Raw genomic sequence first — 26,540 nt, forward strand, 5'->3', positions numbered from 1 at the left:
CTTGTGATCTCTGTCTGTCGAATAAGTAAATAAATAATCTTTTAAAAAAAAAAAAAAAGGTAATAGGCTTCCCCTCAACTAGCCATTTAGTGGCAAAATCAGAGATATCATTTTACTGAGCTCCTCCATAAATCAGGCTCTGTACTAGTCACTTTCAATACCTTTCAATCATTTATTCCAAAAATATGCACTTAATGTCCACCCTCTCTTTGCACTGAGCAGGGGCCGATGTTGCCAAGCTTCCCTCTAGGGAAGGCAGATCAAAAAAATCCATGATTATAAATGCATAAATAGATGAAATGTTGGTGGGACAGAAAAGAAAGGGTCTAAGTCAGCTTGCTTGAAGAATGGAGGTGACACCAGACATGAATCTCGAATGATGGTAGGGAAGTCAGCCAGGAGCACAAGATGTGCAAAAGCATTTCTGGCAGAGGGAACCCTGGAGGAGAGTCAGAGTGCGCTGACGCTCCCGCAGAACAGGAAGGACTCTGATTCGGTGTCAACCTAGGGCAAGAATACAGCAGTGGAGAGGGCTGGGGTCGGAGAGAATGGAGGGACACAGTTCATGGTGAGCACGTCTTCCCAGCTCAAGGACCTGAACTTGCCCTTGAAGTTCATGCAGAGAATGATAAGGCTTGTACAGAGATGTGTGACACCAGGAAATTCACTGTGACCATAGTATAACATTTAAAATGGAATGTACTGCAGTCATCCACACAAGAAATGACGAGAAACTGGATTAAGAGTGGCCTTGAGTGGAGAGGATGGAGCAGAGTACAAGGAGACAGGAGAAGCAGAATTAGCAGGATTTGGTGACTGATGGAATTTTCCAGACTGAGGGAGAAGGAAGCCTTGCAGGGGCTCTGGGTGGCAGGTGTGGAAAATGGAGAATGATGAAACCCTCCACTGAAATGAACCGTAGGAGGAGGGGGATAGCTGGGTCTGGATGAGAAGGGAGAGAAAGGATGAGTTCAGCCCGGGACATGCTGGGACAAAGACTGCATGGGCACTAGGTCTGAAATCCAGGAGGCAGGTCTGCACTAGTGACATTAGAGATAGCAATCTGGGAAGCAACAGCAACTAGATCACCTAGTTTAATCCCCACCCCCCATCCAGTTATAGCCTCATTTCACAGACAAGAAAACAGAAAGGTGCCTGGTCATATAGTCAGAGAGCTAAGATTTGCCCCATGATCGGGCTGACTCCAGAGCCCATCCTTTCTCCTCCAGACCATATTGTCTTCCAGATCAGGAGCCTTGCAACTGCCAGCAAGCCATTTTTCTATTACTCCAACTGGTTCTTCTCTGTACATAAGATGGTCGATACAATCTATCAGAATGGTTGCACAAAGAAGCACATCCTTCTGGAATCACTAGAAATGACTCCCAGATTTCCCAAGAAATCTAACTTCAGAAACAAGGTGATAAATATGGTACCAAAACAGCAGGACCATGGCCTTCCCAAGGCCACTCTGGAACCCACAGAGAAGCGTCTATTACTACAGTCTCCGAGTTCATGTTACTGACCCACGGCTCGAGACAGCAAGTGGCAAAGGAGGACCCCAGCGCTCTCACATCAGGCCTCCAGGATTCAGAGAGTACCCTCATAGCTCAAAAACAAAAACCAAAACACCTTGTCTAAGGGGTCCAATCCACTTCAGAAAATGAATTGCTGTATTAATTTGTTATCTAACTAGATTTGTTTCAAAGGTATCAGATCAAAGAATAACACGACCGTGCATCTCCTGAGTTTCACATCAGGGAAAGGAGGGAGGAGGGGGGGAAGGTGGGAGTGGTGATGGGAAGCTGCTTGAAGTCACAGATGGGCTTGATGAGAACAGGGAAGCAAGCAGCCGGCAGCCCTCTGCTCTCTGCTTGCTGCACACAGATCTCCCCAGGTGCTGGGCACAGAGTAGGGCTGGCTCCACGAACGGCCCTCACCTCAAGGCAGTGCAAGATTGATGGTGCCAGAAGAGCCTAATCCCTCTCATATGCCAAGGCGAGGGAGCTAACACGTGATTAAAAACAACTTCCCATCATCATGACAAGGCACTCTGCATTGTAAGCTCAAACTGTGGCCTGGCCCTCTCCCCACCTTCTACCCACATTGTAGATTTACAAAGAGCTCTTGTAAGAATTCCCCTCTGGGCTCCAACCCATCCAGGTTTAAGCCAACCATAAGCATCTTGGAAGCCACGAGACCCACATCCTTGATGAACTCTCAGCCAACCCATGACACCAGCCAGAGCTTCTAGAGAAACGCACAGCTTCATGCTGACTCTGAGACGGCCAAGCCCTTCCAAGACTGACCAAATGGTCTAGACAGCAAGGCATCTCTCTGTCTAGACAGGCTAGTCAGTTGATGAAAATCAATGCATGTGAGGACGGCTGTGCTGTCGCCTGGTGCCATGGCCATCATCCCGTTCCCACATTCTTTGGCTCTGGATGTGCAAACAGACCGGACGAGACACGGCTGCTTCTTTGGCTATTCACAGACACCATTCCCACCTTCCCACCGGCCCCCACAGTACTGGATCGTCTAGATGCTGAGATGGCTGGTTAAGCAAGAGTTAAGTGTGCAGGGATAGTCTAAGAGTTCTTCCCTTCTTCTTCACCTTCATTTGTACCAGGTGCTACCACAGTCCCCTCCTGGGTCCTTCCTTGCAACAGCTATCACCCACTCACTGGTCTAAAAGAGAGAGGTATGGCCCATGACGTGACTGAAGGAGCAAGGTCTGTGGTCCAGACAGTTTAAACCATGACTGGGGTGGATGCAGACAAAGAACCCTCTGTCCAGCCCTTCCCAGAGACAGCAAACTGAAGCCTGCAGACTCAATGATAAAATTGGGGTATCATCAGTCACCCTCCCTGTCCTGCTGACTTCTCATGAATGACAAGAGGCTAACATGAAAGCGAATATAGATTAACACAGCCAAAACAGAACATATGGTATTATTACTAAGAGCTCACAAGGCCTCAATACTACATAACCCACCAAAACAGAATGAAGATGTTTAAGACCCCTTTTTTGACCCCTCTGTGCATCAGAATCTTGGCTTAAAGAGTCAGCACCCCCCAGGGAGTCTATAACTGAAGACCTCACTTCATTGACAATAAGACATAGTTCGGAGTGACAGGCTCATGCCCTGTAGTGAGAACTATGTAGTATTTTATTAGAGAGTCTAAGACAGCAAAACTTGATCCTAAATTTTCTGTCCCTAAGAAACTAGTGGAGAGCCTTACACAGTATAACCAAGTACAGTTCTCACCCATACCTGTTTCATATTTCTCTACATCTGAGAAGTCCCTGCTCCAAGACATCTGCTTGTTTGAATAATTACAAAGAGATCTTGTTTTGCATCTGTGCAGTTGCCCAAAGCCAGGTGCCTAAGAACCAACTACCAATAACAAGCACTGCTTCCCTCCGCTGTGCATGGCCGTGGGTGAGCCGACTCTGACCCAGGAACAGCCACGTTCCTGCCTCCTGCCCATCCATCACTTCTTCTTTCCACAAATACCCATGGAGTGCCCACAATACGCTGAGTGCCGCTGGGGATAAAATGGTGTGAAAAAAGTCACGTGAGGGCCTTCCTTTCTAGGGGCTTCTTCTCTATACCTGGTGCGCTGATGAGAATGGGCTCTTCCTAGGAGCGCAAGGGCCATGAGGTCTGCCGTAAACACCTCAGACAGAGAGAGCCTCTTCCTGTTGGTGTCTGAGCCCAACAGGGATTTCTCCTGATACAGAAATCTGGTTGCCATAACGATGGCGACATCGCCCCCAGAAGTGGCAGTAAGGGGAGCAGCTCGGGATGTTCCTGTTTGATCACTTCAGAGGACGCCACTTCCAGCAGTTTCTATGACCTAACTCCATGGTAAGTCTCCTAATTACACCAAAGCTCCCTTTGAGCGCTTACTGAGTGCCAGGCAACGTGCTAAGAACTTCCTGTTTAATCTGCTTAATGGCTATTATCATCTGCTTTGCACCAATGAGGAAGATCAAGTCACAAATCCAAGCTCATGGGTGGCGATCGGCAGAAGCCGCCGATCAACCCTAAACTGCCTCTAAACACGACTCACGGATGGAAGAAGCCGGGTACCGCACCTATCATGCTTATAGGAAGACGATTTTTTTCTGGTTTTGGTCCCTCTCTGGCTGGGAATAGAATTGACTGCCTTCCGAGAAAATCCAGTCTGGTCTCTGTGATGCGGAAAAAGAGTCAAGTGTTATGTGAGCCGCGTGGGGCCCAAGGGGGTGAAATGAACAAGCGTGACAGCAGCATTCTGTTTTAAATGTCAGCAATGTTCTAGGTGCTGAGAAAGACCCTAATTATTGTCAGGACATGCAGTTTCCCTCTTCCCTCCCGGCACTCGGAGCCGGCTGCGGGCACTACCGGGTTCCTCCTGCCGCTTCAGCGGAGCCCACGGCCTTGACGGTGTGGTGACATCCACTTTCAGGGGTCACCCGGACTCTGACAGAAACCACCACCGCACCGGTCCCCACTGCATTCCCTGATGCCCAAGCCAGGGACCAGGGCACTGTGCCTACTCCCCCTCCCAGGAGAGACCTTGGGTTTTGAACATGTTAAAAGATAAACTGAGAGGCACCTGGGTGGCTCAGTGGGTTAAGCCTCTGCCTTCGGCTCAGGTCATGATCTCAGGGTTCTGGGATAGAGCCCCGAGCAGAGAGCCCGCTTCCTCCTCTCTGTCTCTGCCTGCCTCTCTGCTTACTTGGGATCACTCTCTCTCTCTGTCAAATAAATAAATAAATCTTTTTAAAAAAATAAAAATAAAAGATAAACGGAAGCATATTGCCAATGTTTAAGAGTTTCTTTGAGCAAAATTCTATTCCTACGAGACCACACCAAACCAGAAGTGGCGAGGAGTGTTCCAGAGACAGGAGCTCAGGCCGAGGCGTTTCTAGAGAAAAGGTGGAAGCAAAGTAAGGAAGTCATTGACCGGCTACAGCTTAGAACCTGGTTGGCTGTTTGTGGGTGGCTGTCCTTGATGTGTCGATGGTGTGACCTCCCGGCACTTATAGGCTGAGGTTCTGGTTTGCTTACAGAGGCCCCTGTGGCCTCAAAGCCTCAGTGTGGCCGCCTCCTTGTTTAATTAATTTAATGAACAAAAGACCACCCCCATGAGTACTGTGGTTTTCTTAGTGACTTTGCACAGAGCCAGAGCCACCCTGCTCAGAGCTAGGGGTTGAGGGGTGGGGGTGTCTCAGGTTTCTTGCTTCCTACAACCAACGCTGGGAGGGGGAATCTCAGATTCCTTCATTGGTCAGTTAGAGGTTGGAGAGAAAAACAGCTTCTTTGTCAAAGGCTCATTGGAAAAGGCATGAAGAGATGAGTTAGAATCTGGGACTGTGCCCAGGTGGAGGTCTTGCCTGGAATTCCTAATACATTCCTTCTGTGATTAAAATAATATAGGGAACTGGGGTGGCTTGTTGCTTCTCCGTGTGGAGTCAATTTGGCTCACGCTGTGGGACCATTGAAAATCTGACCTCAAGTGGTGCCAGTTTCAAAATCTTTTCATTCTGGGTATGTTTCCATTCCACACAACAAGCCCATGGCTGTTCCCTAAACCCTTCTCCAAGCAGAGAGTAACTCAGTAGACAGAGCCTGTTGCCAGAAGTGATGCAAGCGGTCCAGCTATCCAGTGTCTTGTTCCTCCGGCCCCGCCCGGCAGCCCTGTCTGGAGGCCAGCTCCCTGGTCCACTTTCAGGTCGACCTCCTCACCTCCCCAAGCCACAGGCCTCCCTTTGTGGTCTGAAGAAGGTGTTTCCAGGTGACTGGATGCATAGGGCATTTTCTCCTTCCAACAGCAGGAGAGGAGCCCTGCCCTGCTTCCCCCACTATGCCGTGAGTCATCAGCACACGGGATGACAAAGCTTTTGGCAAAGATGGGGGTGGGGGGGGAGAGCAGAAACTAAGATTTGCCTCCCCAAAGTTTGTTTGCAACTTCCCTTGACCTCCATATTCTTTCCAAAAAACATGGGGTCAAATGCAAAAAAAGAAAAAAAGCCTGCCAGGTTTTCCTTGAGGAAGCTGGTTTTCCAAGATGGAGACAAGAGGAACCAAACCTATGTAAAATTCTTTGAGAGCTCTGATCAGCCCAGTCTTTGCTTCCAGAATGACCTATCCAAGCTCTGAGGCACCTGAAGCGGTGAGAATCTGCCCTGAGAGCTTCTGGAGAGAGCGGGGAATTTGATGCAGAATATGCTGTTGCTGTCACCTGCACAGAACCATCAGGAAGCCGAATAGCACAGTACCCCCACCTTCCACTCCCAGCCCTAGTTGCTTCGCCCTGCCTTTCCTCTGGTTCACGGAGGACATCCTACTTTATCTGTGGCTCCAAGCAGATGAAAAAGCAATTGTAAAACGCCCACAGAGGAGCAGCCAGTTGTCATGATCTCCGAGAGGAAGGAAATAACATGGTGTTTTATTTTTAAGTAGCCCAAGAGATTTCAATGATTGCATTAAAATTTTAATCACAAACTCCTTAAGTTGGGAAGGAAAAAAAAGAAAAAACCCACAAAGGACTCATTGTATAAGAGAGTTTCACCATTTGGAGTTCTTTTATAAATTTGTGTCAGATCACAATTTGCTGTCTGGGAAATGTAAATTAGTTATTAATGAGCCAAAATTCTAACATCAAAGCCTGTGCATCCACATGCCAGAGAGAAACAAAGAGCTTTCACAGTAATATCAACTGCTCCGTGCGCTGGCCTGAATGCGGCATTCATTTTGATGCGCTTTGCTGCCTCGTGAAGGATCTCACTTTTCCCAAGCGTAATCTCGAGGGGCACCTGGATCCTGAGCATCACCTGCACCTGAGCTCCGCAAGGCTGTCAGCATTTCAGGCTACAAATAGCGTGCATGTGCAGAAAGGGGGCTTTGCACCAAGCAGAGTGGACGCCCCCTCGCTTCCTGGCTCCGTCAGCTGAAGATTTTCAAAGCTCGTTTGGTGTTTGCAGTCTGACCTTCCCCCGGCGGAACAGGGAACTCAGATCTGTTTCAGAAGTCTTCACATATCCAGGTGTGCCCTCTTACCTGCAGGGATATGTTCCCAGACACACACACCCCCACCCCTGACCCAGGGGATGCCTGAAATCGCAAATAGGATCGAACCCTGTAGGTCCTATGTCCTTTCCAGGACAAAGAGACCTACGGACAACGTTCAATTTATAAATTAGGCACAGTAAGAGATTAGCAGCAGCTATAATGAAATGGAACGACTGTAACAATATTCCAATATGAAATGAGGTCTGTGGATGCCGTCTCTCACAGTCTCGTACTGTGCTGCACTCACCCTTCTGGGATGATGCGAGAGGATCAAAGGCCCTTGGGATGGGACGAAGAGCGGGGAGCGGCACCCGCATAGGGACGCGGCGGTAGGCTGCTCCTGATCTTCTGCCGGTTCCTCAGAAGGAGGATCTCCTGCTTCCCAACTGGGGTTGATGGCGACCACCTGAAACCCCAGAAAGCGAAACCTCAAATAAACGGGGGCGCGGGGGGTAGTGTCATTTGCTTCAGAGGCTCAACCCTTCCTATTTTGATGGAGATCACGGGTCTAGCTAAGACACGCACATGCAGAATGAGAAGAGGGCCTCTGTTTTGGTGCCTGCGGAAAATAACCGTCCTAAGGAATCTACCACTAGTCCTGTAGGCCTTTGGGAGTATTCATTTCTTCACTCTTTCAGCAGGGGCTGCTGGGGCTGTGGCTGGGTGGCACTTTGTCCCACACAGTGCAAGTGTAAGGGGGAGAAAAGCAGACGGAGCGCTGCCTGCGGTGAGCTTGCTGCCGGGACAGGGGACGGGCCGTAAGGAAGCACTCAGATCACTCTAGTGCAGGGGCTGAGTGTTAGGAAGGAAAGCCCCAGCAGTGAGGACCAAAACAAGGTTTCTGGCCTGGTTAGGGGGCTGGGCATGGCCTCCTGGAGGAAGCGACATTTCATACTGAGAGCCAAAGGAAGAGAGAAGGTCAACCAGGTGTGGAGAAGACAGGGAAGAGGTCGAGGTCGGTGGCATCCGCCAAGATGCAGGAGTGGAGAATGGACGCGGCAATGCCCTGCCCACCTCCCTGCCCAAGAGTCCTCCTCCCCACAGAGCAGTCCCCCCTGACCCCCACCTGCAGGCTTGGCCTGGGTCTGGATCCACGGCTGTGTGGAGCCAGACTTTGGGAGCTGCCTCAGTTCCCGAGTCTGGGTGACACAACACCAAGTCACGCTAGCTGCTACACTCTTGCTCTTCCTGTCCCATGTGTGATACCAGCTCCTGGATCCCAGATCTGGCTAGAAGGTGCCTCAGTGAGCCGCTGTCCTGTGGGCAGCCCTCCCGCCTGTGACTGATGGCTAGCTGGATGGATTTCCTTCTGTTGCCTGTGCTATTTCCCTGCTATTGGGTTTTTTCCTGTCTTTGTATCCCCTCACCTTGTAGGTCACTCCTGATCGGCCCAGGGCCTCTGTGGACTCCACCTGCCTCCCATGACCCTTGTTTCTCAGTACGTGTCCACCCAGCAGGCTAGCAATCCTCACCACACTGACCCACTCCAGTGGGCCGTCCATATTTCCAGGTCCTGGCCTAAAACCCCCCTCCTTGCATGATGCCTCATTTCTCTGAAGGAGAGATTTGAAGAATGGAACGTGAAGGAGAGGCAGAGAAAAGAACAAGGTGTGCGTGATCAGCGCAGGAAGAGAGCAACAGAAGTCTCAGAGCCTGGGAGCGAGGCCCTGGCTTGGTGACGCTGTCATGCAGGCAGACTTGAGGACCTCTGGCCCACAGGATCTGGGTGCCTGCTTCATGCTTTGTCTCCCACTCCCCTAATCCCCCTCTGGACCCCTTGCCCAGAACTCTACACTCCAGTGATGAATGTTTTTCACATCCTCCAGCAGATTAGTTGGAAGACCTTCACAACTCCTATTTTCTGTGCTTAGAATATGTAAGTGCCCCCCTCCCTTACTTGTCAGCCTACCAGTGGCCTTCAGCCTGAGCAGCCCTCTATCCTCCGAGTCTATCCCAGGTAGACCTCCGAGTTGGGTGCCTTTCCATGCATCCCGTATCTCCCTGAACTTCCTGTCTTGGGGTTCCCATCATACTGCATCTTAACTGTATGTCTTTTTGTCTCCTCTGCTAGACTTCCAACTCCATGAGATCTGCAACTGCTTTTTTATTTCAACTTTGTATCAGTTGACCTCCTGCCTGCTTATTGGGTGATCCAACACACAACAGAAGCCCAGTGAGTACTTCTTACACAGGTAGGTTGATGAAGAACCACACAACCATCTCCTCCTCCACCACTGTCCGAGGAAGGAAGCAACATTCTCTTCCTTAGACCATGGCCGTGGAGGAGAACCATCTACTGTGGTCACATAGGCACCCACTCCTCTAAAAATACTGGGAGAACATGGCGTCCTCACTCCATGCTTAAGGGCATTCGAACTCCGCGCTTAAGGGCATTCGAACTCCTTCCTACAGCAAGCAGAACCCAGAGTGCCTCCCAGCAGGTGGACAGAGGACAGGCACTTCAACGTCATTAGGACTGCCTCCTTCCCTCTTCCCTCCTTAGGCTGGTGCTTTCCCTGAGCAATCTGAGCCCCACAGCCATAAGGAAAATAAAGTGCTTTCCAGATACATTCCTGGAGAAGGAGGCTGAGAGACCCCTACACAGCCTCCTAGTGTGTCTGTTTCCAGAAGCATTGCCATTCCTTGCACACTCAGCCACAAGAAATTCTCTGGGGCGGCCACTCCTCCTCCCACTCTCAATTCAAGTACTGCATGCAAGTCTCTCTAAAGGCTCTTTCCATCATGTCCATCATCTCATTTATAAGCTTCCCAAAGTGTGATTCACAGAATAGGTGAGAATGTGAAGAAACAGTTCCATGGTCCCATAAATTTGGGAAATGGTGCATGGGCTGTTCACCTTGGAGATTTCATAGCATGGGACGCTCTGAGAGGCAAACCGCAGTCACAGATTCTGCCTAGGATTTAAGGTCCAAATGGCAGAGTTGGTTCAATCCCTGACTCATCTCCCTATAGCACATACCTACGCAGCAATGGAAAACAAAGTATACACTGAGAAAACAAAGAAGGCATAGGTCAGCATAAAAACAAAATAAGCCTTCAATGAACCAGAAATGGAGTGAAAACATGGAACAATGAGAAGGGCTGAAGTGGCAGCCTGCTGGTTCAGAGAATTCCTCTCCTTTGGAACAGAGAGGAATAAAATTATTTTGTATGAGTGGGGGAACTCGGTGCCCTGCTCATCAAAGGTTTAGTAACATCCTGCAGACAGGTGTGTGCAGAACACACCTGGGGACATGTTGCTTCTGCCCTGTCCACTCCACTCTTCCTCCTATCACTGGACTCAAGGTGTTGAGATACCAAGAACTTGTCAGTCTCCAGCATACACATCATTTGGTGGCACCAAATGTTAACATTAGCCTTCTCAAACTTTTTAAAAAACAAAACAAAACAACAACAACAAAAACAAAAACAAGCAAACAAACAAAAAACCCCAACTCTATGACAAGATTCCTATGAGTGATTTCTTTCTCTCCCTCTTTCCCCCCCCCCTCTTTTCTCCTCTCTCTCCTCCCTCCCCTTCTCTCCTCCTGTCTCTGTCTCTCCTTCTCCCCGCTACCACCATCAGCTTTTCTTAGGAGACCTCCTCCTCACCTTCCACTCACCTACCTCCTGACTTCCTTTGTCCTCACTGACTTCCAGACTGCTGTCCCCACAACCCAATGGCCATACACAACCATGCGTTCTCAGACCTCATCCTCTGTAATCCTCCCTGCTTCTCAACAGAAGGCCCCTTCTGATGTACCTGGCAAGTTCTTGGCTTCTTCAGGACTGCATCTTTGCCTTTCATCTACTTCTCTAAGTTCCCCAGCTCTATATTTGATCTCTTCCCATCTCTGAAATGGAAGTGTTTCCAGTAGCCCTGCCTTCAGCCCTCGTCTCCCTGATCTTCTTATTCTCATATCTGTCCCTCAACCTGACCTCTACATGGACATGTCCCTCACTACTAACTCACCAGCTTCATCACCCCTCACATTTCCAAACACCTACGAGTCTTGAGAACCTTGTGATTTAAATGCTGATCCAGAAATGGTGGGCCAGGTTTGCTGTGTGTCTGTTGTTGGTTGTGTGGGTCATGATGTGTTATGGTGGTAGAAGCACCAGCTCGGATGACTGAACAACAGCTTCCCATTCTGTTTTCACTTATTGACTTGATTTTCTGTCCAGCTAGCTCATGACTGCTGCTTGACCCAACAAAGCTGCCTGCTCCAGCCATGAGTCCCACTTCATCACTGACTTCTTGTAGAGTAAGTCATTTTCAACACACTAAAAATCTCATATACCAAATATACCTATACCAAAATGCAGGCATATTACTAAGCTGAATGGTTTGTTTGTTTGTTTGTTTTGATATTCTGAAAATAATTTTCAGATGCATTTATTTTTACATTTTAAGGCATTTTTGTATTATGGTGGATAGCTGAAATTTTTCATTTTCATCTGCTTCTCAATTTTCTCCTCTCATATTTGTAAATATTGTTTAATCTTTTAAAGGAGTTTTGGTAAATATTTACATATTTGTGCATGTATGTGTAAAACCCTAATTCCTTGGCATAAATTCATATAGATATGAACATATATATATATGAATTGACTTCACTGCAGATTTTAACTCTGTAAGTGAAAGTTGCTTACTCTAACAGTTGTTAGAAGGCAGAAAAAGACACTGAGTGAAATAAATTGACTTATGACAGCCACACTATAAATCTGCCCTGTCTGAAACTTACTTCATCTTCTCCGTTTGTGTTCTTTATGCCCACCCTGCCCAACCCACCTCGCCAAAATATCTTGAGACCATTTCTTTCTTTTCATTACTTCTCAGTTTCTGCCATTTTACCACTATTTTTCCCAGTGACCTAAACTCCATCTTCACTATCTTACACTTCTCCTTTCCATTTGCCTGCTCACCCCAAAACTCAAATTCCTCAAAATCAGTTATGAAGCCCTTTGCATTTCTCCATCACGGAGCCTCTCATCACATGGAAATGATCTTCAGATATCCTTCTGCCCCAGAGACAGGGGCCTGCGGTAGAAAATTATTCTCTTGGCAATAGAACTCCTTGAAGAACCCACATGTACCATAAAACATGAGTCCTCTGAAGAAGTATCTTGTCATAATAGATGGCATAAAAGATCCAGATACAAGGATAATATGTCCTGACTCTAGGCAAGGGGACCAGTACTAGGTGTTTCACCAAAAGAAAGATCTAGACTCAACCACTGTAAAGAAAGCTATAACCCACTCATCAATCAGGGTGTGACCTGGCTGAAATGAGTAAGTGGAACTTTGAGTGGTTGATGGACAAAGCAATAAAAGCCATCAATTGGGACAATGGCACCCATCTTCACCTGCAGCCATCCAAAGAATCCGATTGTGACCAATGACTAAGGCTTGTTCTTTCCTAGACGCTGTTGCCTAGAATAGAAGCAGTTCAAATGGAATGAAATATTCTGCAGGTACACTCAGTCCCTTTTGTCTAAAGCTGCTCTGAGCCCCAAATTTGTGAGGTTTAGTGATGAGAAATATTAACCCTGGACTCAGATGTGGGTTCATTTCCAGCCTCTGGTATAGACTGGCAAGGAACTACCGGGAAAATTCCTTCCTATCATCTACCACTGCTGCTGTTAGTATGAGTCATATTACAGTAGTAGTTGCTCAAACGTGTTGCATTTTTACTGTGTACTCAATAAAGAGTCTTCGCCTCCTCCTCTGTAAAGCTGGGCTAATGACATTTTCAGAGTGCCATAAGATACAATGAGTCTTATGTGTATATTGTCTGGCAAACAGCATTGGCCCAGTTGATGGTAGTCAGCATTTTTATTTTTGGAAGTCTTGTTATCTGCACAGGAGAATGTATCCTATGTAGCTACCAAGCCTCACTCCTTGAACAATAAATGAAGAAAGTGGTCTTCTTGCATATCATTCAGCTTCTTATCCAATAACCTCTGCAAATACTGATAACACTAGTTTCTAGTCTTCCGTCATTAAGGACTAGACCCTGGACTCTGGGACACGGAGATATAAGATGGCTTTGTGTTTGCCATCACAGATTCTTGAGTCAGGATGCCTGGGTTTATATTTTAAGTCTCCTCTTAGGGATGGTATGGCCGCCCTAAGCCTCAATTTCCTCATGTGTAGAATGTGTAGAGAACTCATTGAACTCATTGCCAGGAGTAAGGAAGAAAGGAAAGGCTGGGTGGAAAAGAAGCAGCAGGTATAGATCACTTATTTAAAAGCTAATCCTATAAAAGGAAGGTGTCTTGAAGAGCTGTCACTAGAAAGGGAGCAAAGTCAAGTGAATAACTGCCTTTGCTTTTTATAAAACAGAATAACCCTGATATATTTACAGGAAGAGATGATTAACTCTCATACAGGAGAGAGATTACAAATTCTGGAAAGGATGGTGATCATTGCAAGAATAATGTCCCAAAAGAGATCAAAGGGATTGGCCCTTGGATCTTTCAGTCTGTGGGTTACAAGCCAATATTTGGGGAATGGAATGGGATTGAGTGGAATGGAATGAAAATTATTGGAACCCATCCCATTTTAAGACTTGTTTCTTGTACGTGTGAGTGCGTGTGTATAGTAGACTACACTTTGAAGAGTTTTTTTGTTTTGTTTTGTTTTTACTGTGAATCATTGTCAAAACATGTTTAAAGTATTGGCCATTGGTGGAGAAGTTAGAAGTTGACTGTGATAATCCATTAGCAATGGTGTGCATGGTGGCCCGGACCCTGCTACAACTCAGGGAGACTGACCCATCCCCCCTTTCTTTCCTCCTGCCCCTCCCCTCTCTCTTCCTGCAATAAATATTTATTTAGCCATCTACCTACTACTAAATATTCACTTTTCTAGAGCCTGGGCATAGAGTTGACTTGGACACAGTCCTACCCTCACAGAACTTACAACAGCGTTTACTACCTAGGAAGAATGACCTCTGCGTGTCCCGGACCTCTTGTAGCACACGCCTGGACACTCCTAGTTCTCTGGCTCAGGTGATTCCAGCCAATCTGGTCCCAGCCTCAGCTCCTGCCCACATGTCCAAGACTCACCCCCACACCCAGGCTGCTGCCCAACTAGTGAAGGATCTGCCCTCCATATCCGCAAGAGAGCTGTGTCTCCAGGTACAAGGAGAAGCAGACTTCACTCACTGCAGGACACCAAAATCCCTAGGAGATGCTCTCAGCTGTGACCTGGCAGAGGCCCCCAAGGATGGGCTTTGTGGTCATGAACCCAAAGTCAACACACCCACCTGCATGTTTGGGCTACTGCAATTGGCCATCCACCTAGATCAGGTTCTTGTTTTTCCAGTTTTCTTCCATTCCACAGGCAGCCCTTCCAAGTGTGCATTGTAACTCAGGCATTCAGACCGAGAGTCTTAAATGAGGCTTTTTGCACCGAGCTAATTAAAACAAGAGAAAGCTTTCTGCTGAAGATTTGTGATGGGGGAGGTTTGCAAAGCTTTCAGTCCTTTGGCATCACTGAATGAGACTGGAGAGCAGCTTGGAAAGAACCTGAAGAAACAGCTAGTTTGCAAAGCCCCGTTTCATAGATGGTCCAACTGAGGCTCGTGCCAATGGGGACATTGTAATAACCCATGGCACTGGAGGTACTCGAGAGGAGCTTGGGGACTGGTGCTCCCTGCCCCCCATGCCCGCTTCATCCAGAGAAGCTCTGTAAGCGTGATTCACGTGTCAGTTTTGGCATGAGATAGAGCTTGAAAAGAGGGTTTCCTTGCTGCAGGAGCAAAGAAGCAAATCAAAAAATATCACACTATGCTGTGATTTTTATGACATTAAATTAGATCCCATTTACATCAAGAGGAAAAAAAAATACTGTAAGCAGTTGCTAAGCTCTGGTTAATCATACATGTGCCAGTTAGGGTGAAGTTTACTGATGTCTGTAAGTTGTCTCAAAATATATTTTAAAAATAAGACAAATTAGGGGCACCCAAGTGGCTCTGTTGGCTAAGCGTCCAACTCTTGATTTCAGCTCAGGTCACGATCTCAGGGACATGGGATGGAAACCAGTGCAGGGCTCCACACTCAGCAGGGAGTCTGCTTGGGATTCTCTCTCTCCCTCTTCCCATTGCTCCTCCCCCCACCTTACTCTTTCTCTCTCTCTCTCTTATTTTTTAAAATATAAAATATTTTATATTTTAAAATATATATATAAAATATAAAATATTTTTAAAAATAAGACAAATTAATGAATGAATGGGAGGATGGCTAGATAGGAAGATTCTCAACAAAGGGAATAGAGTAAACTGTGAATGGTGGCGTCTAGGTGGTAGGTTTATGGGATTCTCAGTAAATTCTTTCAACATTTCCATATGAAAGTTTTCATAATAAAATGTGTGGGGAGAATTGACACCAGATGCATATGTTCCAATAAATGTTTTCTTACCTCTTAAAAGCTGTTAAAAAAAAGAGAGAGAGAGAGAGAAAGGAAATTATGCCTGTACCACCTTCCCACATGGCCAATCTTGTTATATGGATAAAATGGAGATAAATGATGTGATCACTTCAGGAAAGTAAAATGCCACCTCAAATATTTTTTCTAGTCAATCATTTATTCATTGACTTTTAATGCCATAGCTATTTGAACTTCTAAAATCTGCTGGATCTAATTATAGCACCTAATATTTCTAAGTAAAAGTAAGTGCTTTCACACACACTGCTTGGTTTGAGCCTGACCACTCTATAAGATGGTCCCACAGCCAGATCTGAAAATAGAACCCAGGTCTTCTGCTCCTGGATCCAGGGATGAGGAGAACAAGGGGAGGAAAGCATAGATCCCCATAGGGCACCTCTAAGGGTGCTCAGATTGAAAGAGACACAGTGGCAAGGCAGAAATCTGCACAGTGAAGGAATGGCGCAATTGCTTCCTAACTTTGAAAGTATTACTCAATCTTCTTAAGATGGACATTTTGCAGTGAAAAATTTCCTAATGTTATCATCACTAATGTTATCATCATTTATTCATTTCAAAATAAATTCTGTGTACATATTTAAGCCCAGAAGCTGTCGTGTGTGGGCACTTGGAATTCTGCAATGTGCCCACCGTAAACCTCCCAAGGCATGAATCATTGAGATGTCACGGACCTCTGTTTCTCCCTCGATAAAACAGGGGAAGCTAAATTTACAGGAAGACATAAATTCCCTTGAATTTCATAAGCAACATGCGGTTTTGTGGTCATTTAATTTCACAGTTACCTACGTGGAGTTCTGAGACTTCTAGGCTAGCATAGTCTATACTGCAAGACTTGTGATAGAAGCCACCCACCTATCCAAAATGGTGGTGGGCAAACGAAAGCACCGCTTTGCTTTTATCATATTATTCTCATGTTCAGTCAAGGTCATACTGGTGATTATAAAAGTCTCTAATTCTTTTTTTTTTTTATCAAAAATCAAAAGAAATCGTACTTAAGATGCAATTTATTCTACTGGCAAAATACTCCAACCCCTCAAGGGAAGATTGGAGAAAGGATGGATAACAAAAAAAAAAAAAAAAAGTTTTTTATGAGATAAAAATCTTGTCAAAACTGTTTTATTAATATTAAGAGGACAGAGAATCAGGGGAGCCTGGATGGCTCAGTAAGTTAAGCGTCCGATTCTTGGTTTGGGCTAAGATCATGATCTCATGGGTCATGAGACTGAGCTGGAAGTGAGGTTCCATGCTCAGTAGGGGGTCTGCTCGAAGATTCTCACTCTGCCCCCAAATAAATAAAGAAAGAAAAAAAATAGAGAGAGAGAGAGAGAGAATCGAAGAAACTAAGTGATCTAAATTCATCCAACAAGCAAGAGGTGAGCAAGAAGTGAAGGCAGCATGTATTTGGGTGTAGAATGACCCAAAGGATGGGAACGCATGTTGATGCTGCTCCTAACTCATTCATCTGAGCTTCCCTTTTCTGATTAACAATTTGGCTGGGCACTGGCATGAGGATCCGACACTTTGTTCATTCTCAGATTGCTTTGGTGGTAAGGACAGCCCTTCCAGTGTGGCTTACAGCTCCTCCAGCTTAGAACATAATTGCCAGTCCTCCCAAAGTCAGACACCTTGACAGGAGCACCCCATTTCTTCTCAGCAAAAGCAGAGAACAGTTCATGTGTCAGCAGAGCAGCAGAATCTTTCATGTGAAAAGGAAGAAAATGCATTCTTCTGAGAAATTCTCCAGTGCTGCTGCCCACGTGCAACAATGTAGAGTCTGGGAGCATAGGTGAACAGGTTTGGGGGGAACCCAGTTCAAATCCCAGCTTTCCACTGAGCTTGGGCAAGCGGCTTACCCCCTTACTTCCTATCTGGACCATAGGGATAAATTAATGCATATGAAATATACAGTTTAAATAGCCCACAGCAAAGGCTTCAAAGTTCTGGGGACTTGTCTCTTGAGTCTGGTATGGGGAAATCCTGTCCTGTCCAGTATGTTGAATAGCACCAGCCTACGTAATTTTCACTGAGCTCCCCTCCCAGGAACTCAAGGGCCAACACAATTTCTTTACCCCAGGCACCCTGGCTTCGTGCTGGCCATGCACCTCTCTGTACTCAAGGCTTTGGGAGGACTGAAGCACTATCTCTGTTCTCCTGTCACTTCAACCTCAGGCTCAGCGAGGGTTGCTTGACTTGGAGCCCTCACCCAGTTCAGATTCCAGTCCTCCGAGCCTCCTGTACCTCCCTGGCAATGGGCTCTGTTGGCTAATGCCTCCTGTGACCCCTTGACTTGTCATAGTGTTGCTGTCATTGCATACAGGTGGTTGGCCTGTGTCTACTCACTCACTCCGATTCACGATCTGACCTTCCAGCACTGCCATGTGGAGACGCTCCTGTGGTAGTCGCTGATCACAGATGTTGCCTGCTTGGGTGGCAAGGAAGAGGGGCCCCCAGGGCAAGGGGGGTCAGTAGGATGCCCCAACTTTGGAACTCCACTGGTCAAGGACAGATGTGGCTTGGCCAGATACTGAGATCACCACACTTCCAGGACACTAACAGAAGAGAACCAGATCATGTGTGTGTCCGTTCACCATGGGGGACTGTACAGAGTCTATAATTCGGCATCTTTAAAGCAAAGATGGTGTGGTGTTACGGGTATGCCGGTTAGTCCAACCTTCACTCTAGGGTGGACCTAAAAAACAAGCCTCACTCCAAGGGTCGTCAGCTTGTTCCATCAGAACACTCCAAAGTGGCCCCCAAAGAGGGACCAGGATCCATGTCTTTCTTGGTCAGTAGCTGAGGCTTTGCTAACTAGCACAGTGAGTGTTATAAATGGATTTTTTAACCAGTTAAATAAAAGACTTCAAATAGCATGATAATTGTTTGAAATTGGTAACAAGTAAAGTTCAGGAATGTGGACTGATTAAAATATTTAAAACATTTAAAGACAGGGTTCCTGGGTAGTTCAGTCCGTTAAGCATCCCAGTCTAGATTTTGGCTCAGGCTGTGACATCGAGCCCTGCACTGGGCTCCAGGCTGGGGGTGGAGCCTGCTTCAGATTCTCTCTCTCTCCTCTGTCCCATCCTCCCCCTTCAAAAAACCAAAATGTAAAGAGACTTACCACTTTTGCCAGAATAGGGTATAAAATTCTAATGGGACCTATAGCCTTGGCCTGAGGCTATGCCCGAGGCCGTTCCATAAGCAGTTCTGGGTAAGCAGCCATGAACTCAGAGGCTTCTCCTTGTATGATGCAGGTTGAGAGTCACAGAATCCTGCCTCTGGGATCTGGGAAAATTGCCTGATGGCGGGCTGGAACTTCATCACGTGCACAGGACAGCTCACACCCCACTTCTGCATTGGTTTGCTAATAAATACTTCATGAATAAGGGGCTGCATACGTGGCAACAGGGCCAGGACTAGACACCAGTGAGGCATTCGAGGCAGGTGTGTGATTTAAAAGGAAGCCAAATATGTTAATAAAAATAATTTTAAAAAATAAAATAAAAGGGAGCCCAAACCCGTATTTTAATGCAATAATTTTTTTAAATCAATGATAGACAAAATATCAATTTTTTAGCAAAGACAGGCTGTTAATGTTTGTTTTACAACCCGGCAGTATTGTGCAATGGGAACAGTTGTTTGCAATCAGCCCCCGGTTCTGGGCCTGCACCTGGGCCCCCCCACTGTGTGGTTTATGGGGGTTGACAATAACATGCAAACAGATTGCACAACCCCAGCAGGCTTGATATACAGTCATTTTTTTTTCCTTTTATTTTCTTTATTCTTGAATTTGAGTCAGCTATCCTTTTACAAGCACCCATATTTCTTTCTACTTTGTCTTCTAAAACCTTATACAGTCATTTTTTAAAGTTGTAGAGCTTTCATTACCTTTTGATATTAATATCTCTCATACAACACTAGCATATAAAATGTAATGTGGATTATAAAGGATACAATAAATCCTTTATCAGTTATGTAATAATACATAAAATGTGTTTTAATATTTATCTAATGTCTAGTGTACATAGGAGTGTATATTAATAATATAAATAGAAACTTTTGATAAAGGCATACAGAAGCACCCATTTTTTTCCTTTTGTTGAGGCTCCAGCATGTGGCAGGATTTTTTCTGAGACTTGCTCTCCTCATACACTAGTAGAGATGTTGCCTAAGAGTTGGGTATGTCTGAAGAATTTGCACAGCGGCACGTTTCCCTACTGACCTATACATTGCATTTCCCTGCCTCTCCGAGGCACCTGTGTCCCAATATCAAGGTCACAGGGAGGACAAGTTGATAGGTGACTGGGTAACACAAAATTACAGCAAAACAAGGAGCATGTGCGCACATGCGTGTTTAATCTAGCATCTGTTTAAATAGAATATTGGAGGAATAGCTGGAGTTTTTGAAATCACGGAAAAGTATAAGTATTAAGAAATCATGCATCATCCTACTACACACACGTGTAAGGGAGAAAGCTCCTCAAGAGATTCTGAGGAGTGTCAGTAGGGAGTACTTCCAGTACAATGGAATCTTGCAAAGTTTGGGGGAATTCTTGGTGGCATTTAAGATGCATCCTGATGGACAGATTGCCAGGACATATTGCTGGGGGAGAAAAGCAAGTTGCAGAATGATAAGCACAGTTGGATACTATTTATGTCATAGACACACCCACACACAAAACAACAAGCACCACCATATATTCACTCTAAGTGCATATACATGAATGTAAATGCATAGAACAAGAGTGGGAGCAGGGCCCCGTGACCGAGAACGGGGGTACTCTCTGGGGAGAGGCAGCAGGGCCTGGGAGTGGTGAAAGGGGACTTCTGCGCGATGCTTTCATGTCCCACAAGGAAATTATACGCAAATGAATTGCAGGAAGAGTCTCCCAGGGAGATGGGGCAGCGTGAATTTTAAGTGGAGGAGTAGAAGGCAGCCTCTGGTAGTAGAATGGAGTTACGGAAAGGGGCCACTTCAGAGACATTCCAAAGGGTAGATTATGACCAGACAGTAAAGGGTCTTTAGTTCCAGGCAGAGGAAAAGGCACTTTGTTGAGAAATCTCCCGTGGGATACTCTGGATAGCAGTATTTAACCTGGAATGGTCGGGAACAAGTTAGGAAGCTATGACAGGATCCAGTGAGCCTGGCTAATGCAGGGAGAAGAAAAGCCCAGGAAATATACAAGAGGGATTTCAAATCCACCTGATCTGATAAGGAGCAGAGGGACTAAAGGAGAAGAAGCTACAAGAGAGAGAGGAATCAAGGGTCGTAATCCATGTGGCTGGTGTGATGCTGCTATCAGTTAAGGAGAGTCAGGAATACAAAAAAAAAAAAAAAAAAGATTGAGAGGGGAAAATACGACTGATCACCAAATTCTGCCACTCAGACATAAAAGCAAATACATTCTCCCCTGATGATGAACGGAGCTAACATGGAGAACACATAGGGGATGCTTAACCATCGTAATAATGCCGAATACAAATAGATGATTTGTAACGTGCTGAGCGCTCTTGTACGGACTTCTGTCTATTAAAACTTTCAATCTTACAATAATTTTATGCCATAGGTATTATTACTATTTGCATTTTACAGTTATAACGTGTACGGTTTCGGGCAGGAGGAAATGGAATAGAAGGGTGAGTTTATTCAATCAGGCAAGGGAGAATCTGGGGGATCACGGTGGTTGTGCTAACTGCTCAGTGCTAATTCTGAAATACCCAAGAGCTGTCAAAGGGAAGGCCGGCCTGGAAATCCTCCTGGTTGTTTAAAGAAAAGCAGTTACAGGCCGAGAACATTAGTGAGGGAAGATCAGAAGACACAACTCAGGTGAATGCTGCCTTTTAGAGACGACCAAACCTGGGCTCCAGACCTCGATCCAGTGCTCCCCCACAGGGTAACAGGCTGGTTTCAGAAAATAACCACCGAGGGCTGAGTAGCCCTTGTGAAAGCTCTGGGCATGGTGCCTGGCACATCACTTTACATTTGTTGAGGAAGGAAGGAATCCTTAAATACTTTCGCTAACCTGTATTATTCGCTTTCTCTTTTGCTCTCCCTACCAGGAAGCCTACTTGGCTGTGCTGGTGGGTCCCTGTGGTCTGATCCATCCAGCCCAGGGGCAGTTTTTCAACTTCAAACTTCAAGCCTGAAGGGGGGGGGGGCGCCGGGGGGCCGCTCTGGCTTCAGACTTCTTTATTATGAAGTGTTGCATTTCCCTGGTTAGAAGCACCACATTCCATTCTTATTCTATCAATCACTGGCAAACCATCTCCTATGGGCAAATTGTTATTCTAGAAGAAAACAATACTGTTCAATCCACCATAAGACGTAAATACAATACTTTGATAAAAATAGGTGGGAACCTCTGTGATCTTTTTTACTCCAGTCCGAGTACATCCATGAAACCAGAAGAATTATTTTTTGAGATTTTATATTTGGTCAATGGATTAATATTTCTTCTATGTAAAAAACACCTTTTAAACTCATATTCACTTAACTGTTTCTTCTTTTTTTAAGATTTGTGTATTTATTTGAGAAAGAGAGAGAGGGAGAAAGAATCTCCAGCAGGCTCCCTGCTGAGCACAGAGCCCTATACAGGGCTCGATCTCATGACGCTGAGATCATGACCTGAGGTGAAACCAAGAGTCAGATGCCTACCAACTGAGCCACCCAGGCGCCCCTCACTTGGTTGTTTCTTAAAGGAGTTTAGCTTACTGAATAGCACCCTAACAAACACTGGGGACACTGAGTGTGAAGTTAGAGGTGACATTTGTGGGGCTCTGACCACGGGCGGAGCATCACCCGGGGCACTTTTCACAGACGGCCAACCTCACCCTCTCACAAACTCCTTCAGGGAGACCTTACTATTATCTCTGCTTTGCAGGTGCAGAAATTGTGAGGCACAGAGGCTCTGGCACTGGCTTCAAATCGCTGGCCCCAAGAGGGTGGAACCTGAGTCCAAATCCAGGCTCCCGGCTCTCCAACCCAAGTTCTAAACGGCCATGATGGGTCACTTTGACAATACTCATCATTACTAGCCTGCTTTACCATGATAAAATACAAATACCTACATACCGGATTTCCTTTTAAACAAAAGCATTCTCTTCGGCATAAAATGAGAGCACATGTCTAAACAAAGGGAGTTTCCTCCTCAGAAGCCTCCGTGCCTCTTGCCTGAGTGTGAGGTAGTCACAGAGCTCCCTCCTGCCCCTGCCCTGTGCTTCCACCGACAGGCACAATGAGTCACACCCGTGATTTTCTAGAGCTCGGGGGTTTTGTAGTTTTGTAGCTATTTTTATCACCACTGTGTTTACGTGTTTGTTTCGATGTGTCCCTGTTGTAACTGCCAAAATTCTGAAAACAAGAATCTTACCTTATTCATATTTATTATTGTGTAAGGATTACAGTGGTATTAAAATAGTCACTGACGACACCACTGGGGGCTTACCATGGGCCAGGCACTGTGCTAGGAGCCTAGTAGGCGTTTTCTCAGTCACGCCTCTCAGTGACCACCTGGGGTAGGAACTGTGACTGCCTCTTTGCCCACTGAACGGCTAGGGCACCTGCCAGGTAACCTAAAAGTTAGGTTGATTGATACCTCATAACTTCTAAAGATGTTTTCCTAAAAAAAAATTAAAATAGAGACTCCTTGGGGAGAGACACACACACCACAGATTCCCAGAGGCTGAAAAGCCTGGGTCTGGGTATGAGAGGGGTAGAGGGGAAGTGGGAGAAGGGGGTTCCTGAAATATCTTTAAAAAGTGAAAGCAGGGATGCCTGGGTGGCTCAGTTGTTAAGCATCTGCCTCTGGCTCAGGTCAGGATCCCAGGGTCCTGGGATCAAGCCCACATTGGGCTCTCTGCTCCATGGGAAGCTGCTTCTCCTTCTCCCTTCCCCTGCTTGTGTTCCCTCTCTCGCTGTGTCTCTGTCAAATAAATAAATAAAATCTTTTAAAAAATAAAATAAAATAACAAAGTGAAAGCAAGTTGCACAAAGCCACAAACATTGTCAGTCCATCTCCACCCAGTAACACCAAAAGAGCTGTAACCACATGGCTTGGTTTCCCAAGGAGAGTGTCAAATTTTGTCTCTCTTCCTAGTGGAATATGAACCGAGTCTCCTTTTCCATTCAAAGCCTTCAGTTTGGATGACGTGTGAACTGGTCACCCAACCACAAAGTCTCAGTGTGAATGGGACTCTCTGGGCCAAGTGTCCTTCTGCTACCCCCATCCCTATCCACCCCCATAGGCCAAGGTGAATGTGACCCTGTGACTTGGGACAATCTGGAGTTTGTATTAAATGAGGAAGAGGGGAATGGTCTCCAGACACAGGGTCATATGGCCACACTGAGATCAGTGGGCTGATTGACAAAAGAACTTAGGGGCAGGAGAACCCTGATGATGGATGGCGTTGTCCATAATGGTGGCATTAAGCTGCTATCCAGGCTTGTCTTGTCCCTGAGCACATTTAACTGCATGTCTCCAATCTGATTATAAAATAAAAAGTGACCATGGCTTCTACAGAGGCAAGTAAGAGCACGCGTTTCCCTACCTCACACGATAAATGTCTGTACATGGTTGTATGATCACAAAGGAAAGTATGGAGAGCTACAAGCTAGTTTGTTGTTGTGGATGTGTGTGAGGTGGGGTAAGGGGGATGGAACATCCAATGGAATAGAAGAGGGAAGGGTAGGGGACCCAAATAACAAAGGAAAGAATAAAAAGACTGCACTTCCAATGGTCTGAATGATTGTGCCCCTCCCCATAATTCACACACTAAAATCCACATCCCAAAGACGATGGTATTAGGAGATGGGACCTTTGGGAGGTGCTCAGGTACTGAGGTCTAGCCCTCACGTATCAGATTAATGCTCTGATAAAAGACCCCAAAGCTTCCTTGCCCCTTCCACCCTATGGGGACACAGCAAAACACCCCAGCGCTCTATGAACCAGAAAGAGGGCCCCAACCACGCTGACACCCTGATCTCAGACTTATAGGCTGCAGGACTGTGCAAAATAAATTTCTGTTGTTTATAAGCCACCCAGTCTGTGATAGTTTGTTATAGCTGCCCAAATGGACTATGACAGCTCTAGGGGGAGAAAAAAACGCCAAATATAAGATGGTACTTAAGCACTTACGTAAACTTATGTAAGTGTGCAGAAAGGATAAAGTGCTAGCTGAAGATTTGATGGTGCCAAGGCTCTGCTAGAGTCTCTTGGCCACTACAGCACCCCTACCACTTAGCGTAATGCCAACAGCATTTCTGGAGGGAGAAAGCAAGGAAGCAAACTAAGAAGCCAACTTGGTTTCTAGAACTGACTTCTCTACTGCCTAGCTGCACAGCTCTGAGCAGTGTTTCCTCCCTCCGAAGCCACTGAGAGAATGAAAGGTGGTTTTTGACAGTCCCTAACACTCAGGCAATGGGGGGGGCAGGTCTCAGCAAAACGTCTGCCCAGTGACATTAGACGGGTGACCCCCACGGTGCTACAGGAGTAGCCTGCTTTGAAGTGTCCCTGTTTGATCAATAAGCTTTCTTTAATCCCCAGATTGGAGACACACACACACACACACACACACACACACACACACACCCCAAAAGGCAAAATCAAAAACAAAAAACCACCAGTTTTTAAAAATGTGTACACTTTTCCATTTCATAGTTTTAAAGATGTGAGTGCCATCCGCCATACTTTTTAATATTTAGATATACAAGCATATTCCTTCTTAGTACAAAATCAGATCATGTTTATATTATTCTACAAAAGCGCATTTATAGGATTTTGCTTTTTATACTTTCATTCTCACTTAATATATCACAGATACCTCTCCAGGTTTGCTCACTGAAGGCCACTGTATCAATCAGCTATTGTCACAATGAGCGTGCATAACAAATCAGCCCCAAATGCAATGACTTTCAACAACTGTCTTTTTTCTTTTTTACTCACACTAAGGGTCTTAGCCAGCTAGACTTGTCTGGGCTCTGAACATCAGGCTGGGTCCAGCCTGCTCTATGTGTCTGCTACCATCCTTGGACCAAACGACTCGAGGATCCTATCCTTACAGTGCTGGCAGAAGCTCAGGAGGTGTGAATGAAAACACGTAAAGCTTCCGAAGGCCTAGGCTCCGTTCACTGTCATGTCTGTCCACACTCCATTGGCCAAAGCAAGTCATATGGTCAAGCTCAATATCGGTGAGGTGGGGAAACAGACTGTGCTTCTCCTGGGAGAAACTGCAAAGTCGTTGACAAGATGTGTGATGCTTGGGAGGGGTGCTGCACAAGGATGGACACAGTATATAAAAATGGATCATACAGTGTTTAACCATGCCCCTGCTGACAAAAGTTAGGTTGATTCCCACTAGCAATCAGACAACATACACTCTACCAAAGCTTTCACTTGATCCTCAAAAGAACCTTGAAGAGCAGTTACTATAAACCTGATTTAAGGGGCATCTGGGTGGCTCAGTGGGTTAAAGCCTCTGCCTTTGGCTCAGGTCATGATCTCAGGGTCTTGGGATGGAGCCCCATATCCGGTTCTGCTCGGCAGGGAGCCTGCTCCCCCCACCCCGAGCCCCCCCACCCCGTCTCTCTGCCTACCTCTCTGCCTACTTGTGATCTCTGTCTGTCGAATAAATAAACAAAATCTTTAAATAAAAATAAACTCGATTTAAGAATGAGGAAATAGGACCATCATACAAAGGGTTAGTCATTCTTTTAGGGAAGAATCCAGGTGGTCCTCAAATTCAAATATTCTTATTATAGCTCCTTAAAAATCTTTTCTGGGATTTGATGCTTGATCAGATTAGTCTGCTCCAAGGAGCTATGAAGAAGATGCAAATTGTCATTTCTCTTTTTTCTGGGTTTTCCTGAAGCTTGGAGCCAAATTTAAGTCTCAATCAAAGCAGATTACTTACAATTAACATATCCATAGACTTACATTCTTTGGGTTTAGTTTTCCATTTCTATGTCATTCAACTTTATTGTAATGTACTTTTTGTACCTTTTTTATTTTTTAACTTTTAATTTTTAAAATA

At 45.9% G+C, this 26,540-nt stretch overlaps 1 long non-coding RNA gene across 3 annotated transcripts in view; it reads right to left on the reverse strand.

Annotated features, from left to right (window-relative positions):
* LOC132002716 (uncharacterized) overlaps positions 1-26,540 on the reverse strand; it is a 257,669-nt gene that overhangs the window by 55,846 nt on the left and 175,283 nt on the right. For all 3 annotated transcript variants that reach the window (XR_009399979.1, XR_009399978.1, XR_009399980.1), the window contains exon 2: positions 7,311-7,469. This is a non-coding gene — a long non-coding RNA (uncharacterized LOC132002716). The remainder of the gene's footprint in view (positions 1-7,310; positions 7,470-26,540) is intronic.

The sequence above is a fragment of the Mustela nigripes genome, chromosome 15 (genome assembly GCF_022355385.1).
Source record: "Mustela nigripes isolate SB6536 chromosome 15, MUSNIG.SB6536, whole genome shotgun sequence".
Taxonomy (NCBI): Eukaryota; Metazoa; Chordata; class Mammalia; order Carnivora; family Mustelidae; genus Mustela; species Mustela nigripes.